Raw genomic sequence first — 18,479 nt, forward strand, 5'->3', positions numbered from 1 at the left:
CCCTTGTACATGCAATATAGTGATAGCAAGTAATCTTTAGCAGYAAGTGATCAAAGCTGCTTATAAATTAGACTACGGGGATAATCCTACTGAGTTAACATTTAAAAGCATTGAGATCATTTATAACTGTCACTGTTTTGCATGTAGAAATAGACGTTGTCTTCATCTTCATAGGCTGATCAATTTTTTTAAACAATAAATGTATCCATTSTTGGGACAATACTGCTGAACAAGTGGTGAAGTCAGTAAGGTTCATAAATTGCTGACATTTGGTGCCTTTTTTCTACTCTGTCTTATCAATCTATTATGAGCAAGGCTAGATGCTCTTGATAACAGTTTCCAGGCAGTAAGAGAGCTCTGTGTACACTGAACRTACCTTGTATGTCAATAAAGGAGTGCAGTTCTGAGAAATATTAGGTTATATCCTTATCCAGAAATACTGCATACTGCCTACTGGAGTCAATGAAAAAGACAAAGTCAGAAGAAAATTGAATGCTTGCATAAATTGTGGTTTCTCGGGCTACTCTGCAGTCATTCTTGTAGATGGTCCAACAAAAAAAAGTATTGGATAAATGGAATTGGACTGTCCTGTCCATTTACTGGCAATTGTGAAGTCTGCCACCAAACCATTTCCAGGTCATTCTGTTTTCAGTGAGTTGCATCAGCAATCATCTTGCTCTTCTAACCTACATATAGAATGTTTAAACCCTGGAAATGCAAAAGCACTTTATATAAACAGAAATCACTGAGCTCTCCACTGGAATAAAGTTGTTTCTGAGTGAAATGGGAAGCTRCTGCATAAGGACTGTCTTTGTACATCATAGGTCTGAGGAAGTAATGAACATGTCTCTGACTGAGTCTGTAGGAAGATGCAGGTCTAGTATTTTCCTGTTTTCTGAAAGACCTCCCTTCTGGCATGAAACTGAGTACATAAATTTAAATGTGTCTGAGATGAAGTGAATCACTGACAACACTCCCTGCAGTCCCTCAGGTCTTCCTTGGAGGCTTTGTGACAGTGTTTCTTTTTTGTTACTAAATGAGATCAYTGCAGCCCCAGGAGATGGTAACAACCATGTATTACCGCTTCAGGAATTAACTGAGAAACTTTTTATCACCAGTATGTCCCAGGTATGGAAAAAGCCCTGCACATAGTAACCTCTCCTATGTTCTATGGGTTATCTATGTTATACAGGGAAGATTTCTCTCAGTGTCACACATACATTTATATTCCCCCAAATTCCCAAACAATATGCCATCTGGCAGTATCTAAACTCCTGCTGTTCAAAGGCAGAAACAATAAATAATAATTTTATGTATTACAGTGTGCTGTAAGCCTTTCTCATCCTGGGATGCTGCTAAGTTTCCATCTGTACCACAGTTTGGAAATGTGTTGTGGCAAGGCTTCTGGCTAAGGCTATATTAAGGATTTTGGTAGTTAATGGTGTACAAAAACCTGAAGAAGAAAAGTAAGAAAAGAAAAATTAAAATTCTAATGCAATTTCTTTAAACACARCAGTGTTTAAAGCAAAGAATGGATCCTTTTTCCATATAATAAAATGATGGTATAACATCCTCTCGAAAGTTAAGTCTTTGAACTCTTGTGCACCTATGGGAAAACATTGTATTTTCATGTGCTCATGAATGTGAAAAACAGGGATCTGGAAAATTTGACAATGGTAGCTACCCATCTCCATATATATTTTTCTGCTCTGTATGGACTTGTTCAGTGCCTACTAGGGCAAATGGAAAGATTCCTGTTGATTCCAGTGCTGTTGGACTCTTCTTCTATGTGCCATTCAAGGGCTTATTTCATCATCACTGTTTCATCACCTGATATTCCTGCTCTTTTGTATGTGTAGATAAAGAGATTCCTAAAGTCACTCCAGATGGTGCAATTAGGTGATTCTTGATTTTCTTTGATGTCTTGTCACATCCTTGAAATTAGCATCTTCAGCGCAGTAGTGAGCGAGAAGGAAAACATAAAAAAACCCCATCTTTCTCTCTCAGTGAAAGAGGAAGATATTTTTACAAGTGAAAAGAAAGCCCTTCTTGTCCACATGCAGTCAGTTTACTGACTGTGAACACGAATTATGTGAGGATGGTTTTAAGCATCTTCCCTCCATTTAATTTGCTGTTCTAAGCATTGTTTTCTTCATTAGCTTAGTTTCTTCCTAATAATTTGTTTCCTTTATTTTCTTTGCTGTTACGTTCTTGGYCATTAGAAAACCCTTTCCTTCCAAAAATTCTTTGCCCAATTTGTTTCCCATAACAACAAAAATAATAGAAAATAATACGCCTTTTCATAGCAATTTAACAGTCAAAATTCATCCTTTGGTACTTACATGCAGTCACCCTTTCAGTGGGATTTGCACTCACTTTACTAAGGCTAAAAATCTGGCTTTGTGCATCACAGTCTACCCCTCCATGTAACCACAACAAGCAACAGTAMCAGAGTAAGACATCATTTATGTTTTTAAACTTGGATAATATGGTTAATCATCTTGCAGTGTTTACATACCTATCCTTCCTTCACATCCTCTTGTACTGTAGCCAATGGCTGATATTTCATTGCATCATGAAGCTTGGTCTAGCTAGTACAGTAAGTGGAAAAAGCATGTAATTTTTGATTTCTTGGACTTTCATTATATCACAGATTTTGCTGTGGGAAAAGAATAGTTCTAACACTACTGTTCATTCAGCCAGCTCCTGTGGCAAGGACACTGGTGCACTCGCCCATCCCTAGCACTGGTCTAAGAGTTATGGCACTCACAAGGTCAGCAGAGCACTGCTGGCTCCTGTGATGTGGTCAAAGGAGAGCTTCTGTGGCCATTGGGACAGACAAGTTGTGCTGAGGGTCACTGACTATGAGAGTGCCTTTTTTTAATTCCTAACCTCTTGGCCCAAGCAATATACATGCCCAAGAGTGCCAAGGGTATCCCGAGTGAAGGACAAGTCTTCATTAATTGCCCATAAYTTTATATGACATTAATGGTGAGCAAAATGTTCATAGTAACTAGTGACAATATCAGAGAAGCCCTTTAGTCTGATTATTGCMCTGCTAAAAAAATTGGAAACCAAACAACAAAAATATTACATTAGTAAAATCTGGACAAACTAATCTTTCAATAAATACATGCAAAGCCAGCTATTAGGTAATACAATAATAACATTCACTTTCAGTTCTCTAGTTATTTCATGCCTATGTGTTTTTTAAACATTGAGAGTGTTCAGTATAGMTTCTGAGCTTAAATTTTCAAGGTGAAATTGCAGAAGACCTATTGGTTTTCACAGCCACTACCAAACTGAAAACCTAAGAGCACATTGGTTTGTGTTTTGATTTATTAGGAAGCAGGCTTAACTGAATTTACTGGCTGGAATCTAAATAAGTCTTGCTGCATTTCTGCTTTGCTCCTGCAGAAGCAGCTTTAGGGARCTATTKCCCTCTGTAGATACTATATACAATMAGTAYAATCTTCTCAAGAAAATRATTAAATAAGAAAAAGAATTGTTAATAAATGGAGAAAACTGCAATACCAATGTACTTTGCTGTAACTGCCCTCTCCTGAAATTTGAGACAATGGTCCCAGCGAAGTTTATGGGACAGCTCAAAAAAACRTTCCTGTGTGCAAAAAACATTCCTGTCCTGTCTTATTTACTGGGATTTGCTCCTACAGGTAATGTGTAGGTAAACTGATTTGTTTGGGTTTTTTTTCTTGCATAATATTATTAAGTTTATTGCTTTGAAGTTCTTATAATTTTCTATTGATTTATTTATTACAGGAAAAAAAAAGACTGAACTGAGAGTGGAAAAATAATGATAATATTTCTTTCTTGCATAAGAAAAAGGTAAGATTTAGAGGACCATAATACCGAAGGTACTTATTTATGGCATAATAATAACTATGAGGTAATTTGTTAAGTTCCCAAATACTGGCAGCTTTTGACTTAAATTTATTCAGACCTTCACAATCTTGGCTGCCTTAAAACTGATGATTTAAAATTCACAATCCTTTCCAATTAACTGAGACAATGAGTCCACTGTTTATGCCACTGTATTGACCTGTTCTGTATTAAGAGRAGAAAAGGTTAAATTTCATGTTGTAGCACCATATTAGGCTTGTAYGTATTTCAGGTTCCTCAATTTTGATTTATACTCTCTCCAGTTTGGGTTTGTTGAAGGGGAAGTTCATTCTTTTTTTTTTTTTTACTCCCACTCCATTCCCTGGGAGCTATAAATGCCCCAGTTTTCCTGGGATTTTTTTTTTTTTTGGTCCCAGGTACCCAGCTGTGAATGAAATAATGCTCCCCATCTGTGTTCATTGTTCTCATTGCTGGTGTCTGTGCAAGTCACCAGAGCTTTCCTAATAAGGTTTGGTTTGACCTTTCAGTTCAGAAGTTCTCAAATGAAGAATCTAACTGCATTCATCAGCCTCAAAAGAGGCTGGACTTCCCTGCCACTGCCCTTAAAAACAGCTGTAAGAAACAGTAAAGCATGACCATTCTAAACCCCAAGTCAGCCCTGTGAGCTGCTCAAGAGTGCGCAAGCATTGGGCAGCCAGGGTCTGGCTGTTCTTCCCAGAAGGGTGGTGCACCAGATGGAGGGAGATCCTGGAAAAGGGGAGCAGACARACTGACAGACAAAGAGACTTCACAACAGAGGAAGGGAAAGTCTAGAGAGATGCCCTTTTAAATGATGTGCTGACTTTTAAGCAGGAAAGCCCTGTCTGGTGGTTTTAGCACCCACATGTTCAAGGTGAGGGCTTCAAGCTGCACGTGCTGACTTTGATGTAGTGACCCCTGGTTCTCTTCCTTTCTTGTGACAACACTGGAACTGGTGTGATGACACAGGGAGCCAAGTGAAAGAGCTGACCCATCTGAAAACTGATCTTGCTTGCTGGTTTGCTCTAATGGCTTTGGCTGGCATGATTAGGACTTGGACAGAGTAGTTCTTTCACCTGGCTGCCCTCAGCCCCAGCAGTGTGTGTGCTGGCACATGCTGGGGAGACTCGCTGCCAGGACAGCGGGGGAAGGTGGTATCTCTTCTGTCAGAAGCTTGTGACTAGTTGAGGCTGAAATTAAGGCTCATGTCAACAAAATATTTCCTGTGTTCATGAAAATAAATGAATCAAGGATGTTTTTTTCTGTCAGGGATACGTTCTCCTGACTGCAGTCTCCTACGAGGTCTGGAATCTTAATAATAGCTCAGTTCAGAAGAGGAGAAAGTAGATATTAACCAGTTGGCTTTTATCAAAGGAAGAAGATCTGCATGGAATTGAAATTAATAAAACAAATACCTTTCAGATGTCTAAAACCAAAATGGAATAGTTCATGCTAATTTATTAATTACTTCAATGTTATCTCATTTTAGTAAGGAACAAATGAACAATTATAGAACCTAAGACAAGTATCTCCAAAACTGAAATTTCAATTAAAATATTGCAAATATTCTCAGAAAATATCCAAAGTTACAGAACTTTTTGATGGACATCTAGATATTTGAACTGTTCATTAGAATCTGGGTATATTAAGGCTCTAAGTTTCAATTCTTTTAACTATGGCAACTTGCTAACTTGCAAGCAATGTAATTATACATGGATAAGCTTGGTTCTGCAGAGTGATTCAGCGGAGTAAATAGGAATTAATAATTTAAGTTTTGCAAACAAATTCTAAATCCAGTATGAACAGAGCTTGTGTTACAACTGTGTGATTCCTAGTAGTTATAAGTATTAATGTATTCTCCCTTTTTTGCAGGTTTTGCCCATAATAAATCYACTGAGCAAGACATACAGACTTCTATCCAATGCTATGAAAATTAAGCAAGGCACATTAACTTCAGGAAATTTTCAAAGGTAAAAAAATAAAATGTGTATTCAGTAATTAATGAAACCAAATAAGCCATCAGCTTGCCCTACATAGTTTAAGTATGATGTCAGGTCAATAATTAAGCTGCAGTAAATCTTCTGGAGGTTCCATTCTGCCAAACTTTAAAGACTCAAGACTAACCCAAGGACCCTTCACATTTTAGTAAGCCAGTAAATGATTACACAGATAGCTTTTCAATCTGAAGTTTGCTACTATTAACGTTTCTATTTTTTAAGACAACCAGGAATTCTATGTTTCGTGGTTATTGAATAATGTCCTGTGAACAAAACATATGCCTGTCTTGAGTTTATGGAAAGGAATATTTAATAGGCTTCAGTTATGTCAAGATAAAAGTGCAGTTTTCCTGCAGGGAAAGATATACATTAAGTGAAAAGTAATGGTTTGGAATTTTCCCTTGTTTATGCTAACAGATGATTATGAAAACTTGAACCTAATCTCACTCTGTGCAGCTGGTCATGGTAAAGAAAAAGCATTATGCAAGCTGTCTCATGCGACTCTGCCAAAGCAATTCCAAAATAGCTGTGGTAGTTAAGCACTTTCAAGGTCTGGCTGACTTTTAGGTGGAACTAGGAGCTCATAGCAAGTTGTGTGGTGACCTCGTAATGTGGGAATTATGGCACTAGACTGAGTATCAAATCATACATCTCAACAAATAAAAATATAAAGCCACATGACAGAGCACAGAGCAGGAAGTTTGAAATACTCTGAGATTCATTTTTTCCCTCAACTGTATTATTTTCTGTCACCTCATTTACATAAACTATTTCTGGTTAAACAATTTGCAAATGCTTGTGATTTAATAGCAGGTATATGTGTGGCAGAGGTAAATTTGGACTTAAAATCAAGACATTACTAGCAATGAAAGACAGCTGGTATACATCAAGTTTATTTCACATGCAAGTCTTTGTATGGAATTTTCTTGGAACCAGTTACTCTCTGACATGTTAGCTCATAGTTTATTTTAATTACAAAATATCTAGATTTCCAGATCTTCAGATAATGTTTCATAATTACTAGAATTAACATAAAATTATTCAGTCTGTTTTATTTTCCCTCCAGATACATGGCTGCATATTGGTCCCATATAAAGCACATATCATTTTCTTGCATGCAGTATATCAGGATATCCAGGCTGTCTTCTACCAGTGATCCAGTCATTAACTTAATTTCCATGTTAATTTTCTCTCCTAGCTTTATCTAAATTTTTACGACATTTATCTATACATTTATCTATAATTTTCCTAGGTTGCTCTTGAAGAGGTTAAGTAGACTAAAGCCAAGAAAATGCATGCCACAGATTTCCACAGAAGTGGAAGTTACAAAATAATATGATATAGATGAGTGATCTTGCTTTTGATGAAGAGAATGGATCAGATTATTAGCCAATACAAAAGTATTTGCCATACTTTTAAGTCCTACTCAATGAAATTACAAGTGATCATTTCGGTCATGTTTCCAGTCTACCAAAGGAAGGAAGCCCAAATAATCTTAAGAAGGACATTATATTGGAAGAACTCCAAGCAATTTTTGCAGATCCAAAGGTTAATTTTATTTTTTTTAAAGCTTGAACATTGTTTATCTAACGTGAAACTTTRGTGGTTCACTTTTCATTGACTACATCATCTGCTGTTCTAGAGAGATTTTACAGGAAAAGTTTACAAACATACCTTTTSTCTACAGATTTAGGGTCATAGTATCTCATATGATGAACCTATAACTTTGAATGTACATAAATATAATTTATATTTGTCAGTATTAGGAATGCCTTCAGAATATTTATTATGAAATGAAGTGTTATCACTTGCACCATGGATAAAATAGTTGGAAAGCTCCAAGAAAAATGCAGAGGCAACTTTTTGACCTGAAGCTTAAAAATCATGTCTCTTATGTATATAATCTATTAATGACACTCTCAGTGCRAAGACTTTCCTGGCACATTATCCACTGACATTCCAAAAGCCAGCTTCAGTTAAGTTGAATACAACTTAACCCCTGGAGGGCAGATTTTTTAGGAATGCAGTTTCATCACTGCCCACACTTGTATCCCAGTCCCAATTCCAAATATATATATAGGGTTCCCAGTTTATTTTTGGGAAGTGAAAGAGCTTGAAAAACCCTTTTCAGTTCATTTGAAATGAGCATGATCTTGGAACAAGAGCTGGAGAGGCTTGCATGTCACAGAACTAAAGACAGTGAGTCTGCATGAGCTCATGAGTGCCGACCTGACCAGCGGTGTCTCCAAGAGAAACCTGGGTAGAYGGTCAGATGGATCTCACAGAATAACTCAGAAAGATCCCACTACTCAGTAGTTTGTTAGGAGAGGCTGGGAAGCTGAGGAACAGACACATAGAGCGTTACAGCACATAACATTTTCTTGCAAGTCACTGCATTACCCTTCATTTTACTGTGTGCACACTGAGGGCACGGTCACTGGCCTATCAACAATGTCCTGCCAGCAGACATACAGCAGAGCTACAGTCCTTTTGTGGGGTTCCTTTTTCTGTGCTGTGTTATTTCATTGTTATTAGTTGTCTATACAGAATGCAGCCAAGTTGAGATGAATCTCTATCAAGGCAGCTTTTCCTTAGCCAGGATCTTGTCAGGCATCTTCATCTCCTTGTCTAGAGGCTTTTTCTTTCTCTCCTGCTAAAAGATCACAAGGAAATACCTGTCAAAAATAGGGAAGTTCCTTAGGAAAGGTCCTCTAACACAGAGGTACATCTCTGTGTTGCATGCATATSCAAGATCAGACATGCACCCATGGAAAGATTTTCTCCCAACAAGCATGCCAAGAAGCTATTTGCTTCTGCATCCCTCCTGAGTGATCTCTGCCATCAGTGACCTTAGTTCTCTGAGTAGTGTATTCCACTTTTGCAAACAAAACTGATTCTTTCTCAACTCTTTTTCCTCTCATCATGTCAAGTTGCTCAGTTAGGAAAAGAGGATTACATAGAAGGGGATTATTAGTTGAAAGATAAGGAGGAGGTTCCCCCAAATGCATTAGGGTAAATGATTTTTAACTACAGTAGCTATAGCTGATRCAATTAGATATTCCAAGAAGACCCAAATTTGCCCCTTCATTTTGTCTACATTTTGTGACTCTCTTGCCTACATCACATTTCTGATCTGACCTGGTAAACAACTGCCTTTTCCATTTGGTTTTCTTTCCCATCACACTCTCACACATAAGCCTTTTCCACTTTTCTCTATATGCCCTGTTGATTAAGATCTAAAGGGGTTTTTTTACAGACTGTCAATACAGTAGAAAGTCTGTGATCTCAGAGCTTTCCCTTAGAAGCTGTGAAAATGAAGATTCTTGGCTTCATTTTTAGTATATCTGGAACCTACCACATGTCACTTAACTTGTTTGCCTTTGTGGCTGCTCATCCCTATTAAATTAGTTCACACCAGTAGAGCTGCAAAGAGAAAGGATGAGGTTTTTCTCCTTCGTTTCCTCCTGCTACTTAGTGGGAAGGGGTTCTCAGCTGCTGATTATGTTGCTTCATTGGTTTTCTTACTGGCGTGTTTCTCTGCGCCACATGCCTTAATGAGGAACAGGCGGTCAGCAGTTTGGTGGGCAGTGTGCTCRGAGAGTGCTCAGGAGAGCAGAATGGGCAAAGTAAAAAAGATCCAAATAGCTTCCTTTCCAACCTACACCAAARTTAAGGCAGGAACTTTTGTATAACTTTACTCTTAGGATTTCAAGATCAAGCTGTCAAATTGCCASTCTCTGGAAGTATTTATGAACCTTTTCCTACATTTAGGTGGTGGTTTTTTTCCTGTAACAGCCTAGTCACTTCCTTCCTGTCCAGTATCAGTAATTACTTACTGGAGAAATATCACCTTGCAAGGGCACCAAAATAAGACATGCATAGTCTGATAAAAATACTTCYAATATTTCATGTAAGACATGTTTTTAAGGTGGGTTTTGTAAAAGAATTGTATGTGTCATTATTTCCTCTACCCCTCCCAAATATTTCCCTTCAGATGAACATTTAAGAAGAACTATGATTTTTTTTCAGCCACATACTTCTACTTCCAGTAACTTGGTCCAGAAATATGTCAGTGTTTTTCTTGTGAAAATGCAAAGTATCTTTATTAGGAAATAGCCCTGTGAAATCATTTGGATTTTAATTATTATAGAATCATAGTCATAGAATTGTTTGTGTTGRAAGGCACCTTAAAGATCATCTAGATCCAACATCCCACCATGAGCAGGGACACCTTCTGCTGGACGAGGCTGCTCAATGCTCCATCCCAGTTGGCCTTGAACTCTTCCAGGGATGGGACATCCACAGCTTCTCTGGGTGATCTGTGCTAGTGCCTCACCACCCTCATAGAGTAGGATTTCTTCCTATTATCTAATCTAAATAGATCCCTTTGTCTTTTAAAACCATTCTCCCTTGTCCTATCCCTGCATGTCCTGGTAAAGCCCCCTCCTGCTCATCAGTACTGAAAGGCTGCCCTGAGGTCTCCCTGGAGCATTTTCTTCTCCAGGWTGAGCAATCCCAACTGTGTCAGCCTGTCTTCAGGGGAGAGGTGCTCCAGCACTGTCAGCACCTTAATGGTCCTCCTGTGGATGTGCTTCAATAGTTTCATGTCCTTCTTATGCTGAGCAACCCAAGAACTGGGTGTAGCACTCCGAGTGGTGTCTCATGGGACTGAAGCAGMGAGGGGAAATCACCTCCCTCAACCTGCTGGTCAGTCTCTTTTTGCTGCAGCCCAGGGTACAGTTGGCTTTCTGGGCTGTGAGTGCACACTGCTKGGTTGCATCGATCTTCTTRTCAGTCAACACCTCAAGTCTTTACCTTAGGGCTGCTCTCAATCCTTTCCCTGCCCAGCCCATATTTGTGCTTGACCCACATTCASGACCTTGCACTTGGCCTTGTTGATCTTCATAAGGTTCACATGGGAGCTCTATCACGTGATATAGTCAAGGAAAGGAAAAAAGAGTACTAGAAAGGAAACTCTTTTGTGGCTTTACATATTAAGACCAAAATGACAAAAGAAAACAGTTAGAGCAAAACTATGCAGATWGGCAGAGCTGCCTAATGTCATATAAGTGATGAGATAAGTATTAAAACTGTAAATGCTTTTTGAGTGAGCTATGTGGGTAAGCCTGACATTTCTTCACAGAGGACTTTTTTTGACATCTAGAAAAAAATTGCRTATCTGCAACTGCTTAAATCTACTTGCAATGAGAAAAGCACTTGGACATTTGTTTATATAAGAATATGTGCTATTGACATAGCAATGAAGCAGCTTACTGACTCGGGGCCAAGAAACACTAATGGTAAAACTTTCCAGCATTTGTTGTTGTCTTGCAGTTTTACAGATATAAGRCAACATTTCTTATTGTTGTTTCAAGTTGTAGTTATTTTCCCTACTGCCTCCTCAATCTGTTCCCAGAAGGAAGAAGAAAATGGCTTATTATCTGTGTCACATTARGGTGGAGTAGGTTTGTGTCTTGACTCACAACCAGATCAGGTACCAGTGAAGTGCAGGCTCTCACCTAAAGAAGATATTACTTCTGGGCAAGAATTCAACCATGTTTCACACTTTATTCCTCATGTGGAAAAAAGATTCACGCCAGTGAAARATTCCAGCCAGTTTTGTAGTTCTTAATATATAGGAGTGTGTACAGCAACAGAGGTGTATGTACAAGACTCTCTAAGTAAGTTATCATCCCCTTCTCAGCTTCTTTGGTGCTGCATTGCAGTGAAAAATCTGATGCCCTAGTTAGCTGGCAAAGCCAGTATTTAGAGGAATCTAATCCCACCTGCTTGCCCCAGGCAAGACTTCCTGTATGACTGTGCTGCAGTCAATGCCCCAGGGAAAACATTGCTTCACCAGTTCACAGGACAGATACACTTAAGATTGCAAAGTGTGTGGGTAATGCAGTAGTGGGATGCTCATAAATGCCACAGAGAAATCCCAGGCTTCATGGCTCAGCAGCCATGTATCGCACAGTGAGCGTATTTATCTCCAGGAACTGATCCTGGAAGCTGCAGGCTGCAACAGTTCCCACTGAAGGCATTCTCAGACCCCTCCGTGATCAGAGCTTCCTTGGGGTTTTGAAATCCTGTGACATGTAAGTTAAGAGAATTAAGGCAATAAAATATAAACACTGATTAACAAAGCAGGTCTTTATAGCCATCAATTTTATATTTATAAATAGCCAGAGACATGACTGAGTGACGATGTTCAACCATGCAACAAATTGAAAGCAAATAAARATATGATGACACAGTAATTGTAAGTGAAATGAAAACATTCTTCACCAATGTTTTTAGATTCTTGCACACACATTAACTTTTTCTAGGTAGCAGGCCTTCCCCACCAYTCTTCATAGTTTAAAGGTACCAAATCAAACCATCATGTGCATTGTGTGTTCCTAAACATTTAAAACTCTGCATAACAATTGCAATAATCCAGAATACCATAAAACAACAAAACAGAACAGTTTTTCTATGAAAACTTAGATTTTGAATTTCAATTGTGATTTCAATAAATTCATTAATATCCCCATGGCCATGATGGCATGGATGTAGTGAACTGTGTTTGCACAGCCTAGGTTCCACTTAAAATTCCAGGATTCTATTCTGTCATATTCAGAGCATAGTGGATGTATTTTAAACCTCAAAGTACTCATCTGGATCATGATGAGTTTTTAACCATGTAAAAGAAGATAACTATTTTAGGAATATTTTGAGATGGAAGTGGTGATGTTTATTTTTGCCCATGATTTTCTTTCAATTTAGTACCAGCTGCTGTTGTACCAACTTCAGAATGCATAGTTTGATTCTCAGGTGCATGGCAATTTTCTGCTGCATCCCTGTTGAGACTTTCTTCCAATCTGAATATTGTATTACACACATATAACACAGACTGTGATTAAAATGAAGAGAGGTTAAGGTGAAGCATGATGTGGAAATAAAGATCTAACTGTTAACTCAAAGAATATTAACTGGAATAGACAACACAGTGATACTTATAGATGGAAAAAACAGTGGTAAGAGAGATCTAAGTGGAGCTGTCTCATTCCAGGAACATATCAAAAGTAAAACAGCTCTACTGTTGTAGTGACATCTGAAAAAATTTTGAAGATTTTCATTAATATACAACTCTTTCRTATGACCAGTATCATAAGGGTCCCATGCCTTTTGTGGTTCGTGGTGGTTGCAGTGACTGTGTTAAAGTTATACAGCTTCTGCCAACACGTTTACAGACATAATTTATAAATCACTATTGCTAAAGGCATATTGGCTACATATATACATTCCTGTAGAAGAAGTTTGCTGGCTCCAAACTTTAGATGCCCTCTATAGAGTTACGCATTAGATTATCACCATTGTAACAACTGAAAAAGACATCTGTCTTTGGAAGACTTCTCTTCTGTTTTTGCTCTTGGATTAGTTCTAAATTTTCTATTCACAAAGCCAATATTCCTAAATAAGAAGGTGTCACTTTTCAAGTTGGATTTTCAGTGTAGGACAGTAGTTTATTGCATTCTTGGTTGGTATATTGAATAGCAGCAAAATACTTCAATAGATCATCTTTTGAAATGGGTGCACCTTCTGTCTGAAAAACAACATTAGAGATTTCTGGCTCTAATGTTTCTCTGACTTTTTTTCTTTTTTTTTTTTTTTTTTTTTTTTTTTTTTTTTTTTTTTTTTTTTTTTTTTTTTTTTTTTTTTTTTTTTTTTGTAGACATGTCCTTTATGTAAGTATAAATAAAGTAAAACATTTTCAAGTAACACTGTTACTTTGTTATATGAAGAAAACAAGAGGGATCATTTCACCCATCATTGAAATGCAGCCATTTCAGTGAGGTGTAATTTTATGGATGCTCGCAAACTAAATAAGGGTTTAGTGAGCAGTAGAATAATATATGCAGTTAAAACTGCAGAGAAAACTCAAAAACTGTTTCGATAAAGGGAGATGGTTGACCTGCTTCAAGCTGTAAAAGAAGATTTGTGATTCTTCTTAGTCCACAAGCCCTAGATTAATGTTAGTGTCAAACTGATTTTATGTTAAGCTCATTTGATGTACCTCTGGGCTATAAGATGTTACTTTGCCAGCAGCAAAGGTCACATGTTTTCAGGTATTGACAGTGCAAGTAATGACAAGTTGTTTCTGTGTTTGAGTGGATCAGGGTCTTTTTAGCTTTCATTCAATGAATTTGGCAAAGTGTAGCCTCTGCCCAAGAGGGCTCTATGCCTTTGAGCATACAGCTGAGGGAATTACTAAACCTCCAGCTCTGAAATCTATAGCTTCATTTAGTTCAGACCTCCCAAAGGAATGTTTATGCCCTTAGCTAAATAGCAAATAATTTTGAAGCTTACTTTACATAGGTAGAAAATTTCTTCTTGATCATAAAAAGAAGTTAAAWCCTTTATATATTTAGTCCTTTCTAAGAACATTTTTTTAAATATATTTAGGTATGATAGGTCAAACTTACAATTGCAGTTGCAAAAAACAACAGCTTCCATAAAACTTTGTTAGCRCCAGTCTTAAGGAAGGAAGCCTGATCAAATAGCTGAAACTCAGGAGCAGAGCTGAAGTGCTGCTTTCCTGGCTCCTTCCTGGGTTGTTGAGTGACAAAGTAAGTCATGTAACAATACCAAGATTTACACAGCCTTGTGAGTCATCTCTAACAGGTAATCAGAAAATACATTAAGCCACTCAGATGGGAGCCTGAAACTTCCCAAACAGTCACAGAGTACACATGACTTCTGTGCATTGGAGTGGTGAAGAGTGCTTTGAGAAAACTTTTGTTCTTTAAGGCAAAAGGCAATAAAAGGAGTTTAGGTAAGAATGCTCTGGGAATAGAATTTGCTAAGTATTATCTGACACCTACAATCTGTGGGATAGGTTTTTTTCCTTCCCAGCATGACATCTGAGCWAGGGGAAATGATAATGGCTTATAGTGGATGACAAAGGGATGGATACCCCTGATAGCTGTCTCTTGCACAAACACAGATACAGCCAGTCTTCTCTGAGAAGCAGATGCTTGGAGCCTGAAGTAATGTCCTCTGTCTCAGTGCTTGCTCTCAGGCTCTTTCTACATTATCCCAAAATTCTCATTTGATRAGAAGCAGAAATGTCTCAAGAATGCCAGCAGCCCATCACCACATCAAGTGATCTAACCTGCAGAACTAAGCACCCCTCCTCCTCCTCCCCAGCATGTGGAACTTGCTTGGAGCAGCTTTCCTAGGAGAGGTAGATTTAACGTCTTGTCACCATTGCCTGGTGACTGAGRAACACTCCTGAGACTGGAGCTGGAGCTCCAGATGTCATCATGAAGAKGAGCCCTTGAAACTCAGACTTCCAGTTTCTGACAAATTCCCAGCATCCCATGAATTTTCCATGAACAGTGTGTGCCTCACAAATTGGACTCCTCTGGAGAATTATGCCTGTTTTGCATCCCCCAAACAGCTTTAGCTAAAAGGCAGGATCTTAAGCAATTAGTGCAACACAGACAGGGTGACAACTGAGCAGACCCAGAAGCCCAGCGCTAGGTCTCCAAAGAACTTGAGGTATCTTAAGCTGTGCAGCACGATAGGTATGGATTATTTTAATTGCTCTTGTGAAGTTAAGCCCCTAAGTTTCTCAGAAAGGGCACTGATGTGATTTGTTACATACTTGCTGAAAAGCACATTGGTTCATKCTGTAGTGACCCGAGTACTGACAGAGATTGTTAATTTGTTTGTATACGTGTCACAGTTCCTAGAAGTGYCTATGCAAGGGTTTAACTGAACCTGATTATCTTAATCAGCACAGACTTGTACATGGACATACCTTTCTCACATCTGTGCCATTTGTTTCGCTGTTTCCTGTCTCTCTTTCCTTATTTTTCCTTAATGAAGTTTCTGTAACTTTAAACACTTCACTGTGTCTTTTCCTTTTTATTCTCTTCCTAGTTGCATTTCTGTCRTTGTAGAAAGCTGCAGAAGGTGCAAAACTGGCAAAAAAAAATAAAAATAGCAAAAATATGAGACTAAATACAAAGTGAAAATGCAATATAGTTTGCCCCCAAGCTTTTCATTTCAAAATTTGGGATCTGGACATCTTGCTGAGCCTGCTTAGCACAGCAGAGCAAAGGGAGGGGGRCAGAGCACCATCGAGTATGCTGATACATTGGGCTTGAGGGGAAAGTAAAAAAATACTAGAGGACAAAACTGGCCATGCTTTCCCTCACAGTAGCTTTGGGTACTCAGACACAGCTTCCTTAAAGCATAAGGAAAAGCAGTAAATTAATAATTTTAGTAGTGCAAGTGTAGCTTATGTAGGTGTCACTCTTCCAGAGGCAGCAGCATTCTATTTGYTGGTATTGATAAAATTCAGGGTTACAATTTTTGCTTCAAATACAAGCCTGTATTTKTCATCCCAGCTGCAGATTACAAGATATTAGTATGTTTTCTCTCCCCTTATGAGAAAATTAGAACACTGAGTTTTAAATGCATGCATAAGAAAGGAACATAATGCACATATGTGTATGTGTACCTCTAGGTAGATGTAGRTGAAAACATAGGTCTAACTTCTAGCCTTGTTTTGTAGTGGTGGTCTCTGCTTCCCCAGACACAAGCTGGAAAATCATAAATTTGTGAAAATGTCCCCAGTGTGACCATTTAATCCTATTCCTCTGTAACTTTTGTACAATAGTTGTACCTTTGCATACAACTTGAAGGGGAAATTTTAGTTCATGTATGTATGGTAGGTTGATTATACCCTAAAACCTTCAAATTTGTACTTTTCAATATCTTTTTCAGTAAAAGGATAAGGCAATAGCTCAAAAATCACCATTTACCTCATTTACTGGGTAGGCTCAAGATACCTAGATGTAGGTGCTAGGGTGTGAATATCTGGACTCCCATTATAGGCAATAGCACTTGAGTCAATCCAGCCAATCCAGTGGMGTTTGGAGAGCTGCACCTGGATAGTCAGATAGATTCCAGGTTCCCCTAACTGTACTGGCTAGGTTGCCTTCTGACTGTGGTGAGAGTTTGAGCACCTACCTATATTTTTAGAATTAAATCTTGATGTCTGTGCTGTAAAGGTGAATCCCATCTWGTGAAATCATTTAAGTAGATGCAGATGTACATGTGAAGTAAACAGTGATTGAATTAAAACCATTGTGATTTTAGCATGAGTAAATTCCTATTCTGTAATGTGGCCCTCAGGTGTAATTAAAATCCAGTGAATGGTTAACTTATTTACCTATCACAGGAGGRTTATATATGCCTGTATTTGGGAGGCAAGGAATTCTAGATTATTTTTTTCGTGTTTATGATATTCAGGGTGATCAGTAAGCATTTAGTAATGCTAAGTCCCATTAAGCATTACATAAGTCTATTACACTTACTCATTTCCAATGAAAATATTAAAACCAGAAGGTAGAAAGCTAGTCCAGTAGAGTTTGAACAATTCCAAATAATGATTAGTACCATAAAGTAAGAGCAGCCGTCACCATCAGAAGTTGTTTAGYACCAAGTATGATGGAGGCCTCAGGGCCATGTTCATACCATGAGAGGGGCTCAGCCCAAGACCTACAAAGCACTGACAAGGGGTCAAAACAGACCTGAAGTGATTCATAGATTTTCATGCTTGATCCTATGTGTGAAGGTGAATCTGACTCTCTGACCTTCCTTTAAATAACAAGATTCAGTCTTGTTTTTCTGTGCAAAACAAGTTGCTGACAGCCTAGAAATAAAGAAGGGTTTGAATTTCTTTGTGGCTCAGAGCTCTTAAATTTTTCTGTCTCAGCACTGCCTCGCTAGGTATGTCAGTTGTGTGCCCATTCAGAAGCAGGAYGCAGTCAGCACTTAATTATCCATGTGTTGCAGATTATTCATGCCACAGATACCAGCTGAAGCARAGAGCTGCATGAATGTTTCTAAAGTCCTTCCAGGAGCATCTCAACTCTATAATCAGTACAGCTGCTTTTGCATTACACAGAGCTGGAGATGATAAGCCCATATAAATCTTATCTGKCTCCATAGTAAGCCAGGTCCCTGGGAAACAGAGACTGGTGGTACCAACCTGTGTCCAGCTGGGGTTTATTAATTTTGGCTCAGTGCTGCTCTGCCAAACTCATAGTGGAGCTGGGAGCTGGCTTTGGTGACAGTCCTGAGGCTGGCAGGTGACAAGGGGTGAAAGGAGTGAAGCAATTGCTTCTGAAGCAGGGTCCAGTTTTCTAGCAGAGGAGTTTGCAGTTTATTAGAGGAGGCACAGTGCCACAAATTTCAGACAGTTTGGTCCTTTTTTAAAAGTATTTTTTAATTTTTCTTTTAATTTTTTTTCTTGTTTTTATTTTTATTTTTTAATTTCAACTAATGTCTTTTTGAAGTGACAGGAGGAGTTGGCGGGGACTTGTGTTCAATCAGAAAAGTAAATTCTAGATAGCTATAGATTGAAAGGAGTTTAGTTTTAGTAGGATAGATGTTTTTAAGTCACTGACAAATGTCTATTCATCTTTAGAATATACTTGACATCAAGACACTTCAATGCATCAGTCCTAGGCTGATACCATGACCTGGACTGGTCTTTGAAAGCCTATGGCACGAAAAAGCACTCCAACACTRATTTTTCAGTTT

At 38.3% G+C, this 18,479-nt stretch overlaps 1 protein-coding gene across 5 annotated transcripts in view; it reads left to right on the forward strand.

Annotated features, from left to right (window-relative positions):
• Positions 1–18,479, forward strand: part of SULF1 (sulfatase 1) — a 120,982-nt gene that overhangs the window by 18,201 nt on the left and 84,302 nt on the right. For all 5 annotated transcript variants that reach the window (XM_057363912.1, XM_057363914.1, XM_057363913.1 and 2 more), the window contains 2 exons: positions 3,781–3,846; positions 5,752–5,849. The gene's annotated coding sequence lies outside the window, so the exon portion shown is untranslated. The remainder of the gene's footprint in view (positions 1–3,780; positions 3,847–5,751; positions 5,850–18,479) is intronic.

This window comes from Malurus melanocephalus, unplaced genomic scaffold (genome assembly GCF_030028575.1).
Source record: "Malurus melanocephalus ecotype Western Australia unplaced genomic scaffold, MMel_1.1 scaffold_32, whole genome shotgun sequence".
In the NCBI taxonomy this organism is placed as follows: Eukaryota; Metazoa; Chordata; class Aves; order Passeriformes; family Maluridae; genus Malurus; species Malurus melanocephalus.